The following is a 1,808-nucleotide window of genomic DNA, read 5'->3' on the forward strand; positions in this document are numbered from 1 at the left end:
ACCTCAATATGCTCCTGAGATAGATCACTATGTCCTTGATGGAGGGTGCTTATTACATCCACTACCCTGAAAGAAGGGAGATAACTACGGTGCAATAGCCGAGTCATATGCAGATTTCACCATTCGAAAATATGGGGTGGCAACAGTAGTCTTTGATGGCTACAACACTCACCAAAGGGTTTAGAGAGACTTTGTCCTCTGGCAGGAAGGAAGAGTTTTTGTCGAGGGATATTAACAAGCAAGCCTTAATTTATCTGATCAGTGGTAAACTTAGGAAAAAAGAATGTGTTGTCATCATCTCACCTGGTGATGCTGACATAGATATTACTAAGGCTGCAGTTGAAGCATCACAATTCCAAACCACTTCATTGAACGGAGAAGACACAGACCTCTTAATTCTACTCCATTATGCTCGGACAGATAGCAAGGAACTTATTTCAGGTCAGATAAATCAACTGCCACAACAGTGTACTACATGAACTGTCCTAAGTCAGTCCTAGGAAATAAACTATGCTCTTAGCTGCTTTTTATCCACACTTTTACTGGATGTGATAGTACATCTCGCATCTTTAGTGTAGGAAAAAGGGCTGCATTTCAAAAGTTAGTCAAAAATAATTTTTTTTGTCGCAATCTTGTGCTGATCAATTCCTCTCTCCAAATCAAGAACCAAAAGTAATTGAACACACTGGAGCCAAGGTAATGGCTGAACTATTTAGTGGGAACGGGACAGAGTCACTGACATCTTTGTGCCATAGTACCATGCCCATGAAATTTGTGTCCTCAAAATCTTTTGTAGCACCGGAACATCTACCCCAACAGAGTTTTCTACCAAATTCCACTCTCTGAGAGTTTATTACCAGATAATGGTGTGGATTGGGAAAGTGTGTGACTTGGATGTGTTGAACTGGGGTTGGAAGATGAGTGGACACGAAGTTAACACCAATAATGTCTGATATGAATGCAGCTCCAGACAATCTGTTAAGGTTATATATTGTAATTGCGATTCTGCCTGCCGATCATCGTGGTGTATTTGTAGGGTGTATGGAATACCATGCGGACAATGCCAATTAGAAAATTTTGATAATCCATACAATCATGTCAAATTTAGTGAAGAGGAAGATGAGGAGTATGAATTAGAGTTTATGTATTAACACTGCTAATGAAATATGTATGCACCTAATAGATAGTGAGATGATTATGTTATTAAGTTTAGGCTCTTAAGACTGGTAGGAACCAAACAAACTGGTTTTATAAGTGATATACTGTTAAGTTATTGTGTTTTGTATATATTGATATTTGATATTATACTGTTAATTTAGGATATTTTTGCATATTAGTGGCCATTATTGGATACCCTTTTGTATTTCATTACATGATGATTAAAAGAGAATTTGACGGTTCCCATGTTATTGTTTGACCCAGAAAACCTAGATGAAGACATTTTATCTATCATCGTAGTGTGAATACTAAGGAAGTTGATTACATACACTTTTTTATGCATTGGCGGCCATCTTGGATATCACAGATTTGTAATACTTGCATTTAGATAGACTTTCAGTATGAATTCTACACATCACAAGAATCCAGAAACAAGTGAAAAAACATTTCTAGCATTTTATTTTCTTTAGCGGTTAAACCATATTTGTACTCGATTAATAGAGTACAATTAGTCGATGACTTTTGTGACTGATCACTTGAGTGTGATACTGACCAGACTCAACATTGCCCACTTAGCTAATCGAATAACCATCACTATATGGTAATGTGCGTTTGTGTGTATATGCCCATGCGTACACACGCTCATGTTC

The sequence above is a fragment of the Palaemon carinicauda genome, chromosome 19, assembly GCF_036898095.1.
Source record: "Palaemon carinicauda isolate YSFRI2023 chromosome 19, ASM3689809v2, whole genome shotgun sequence".
NCBI classification, from domain to species: Eukaryota; Metazoa; Arthropoda; class Malacostraca; order Decapoda; family Palaemonidae; genus Palaemon; species Palaemon carinicauda.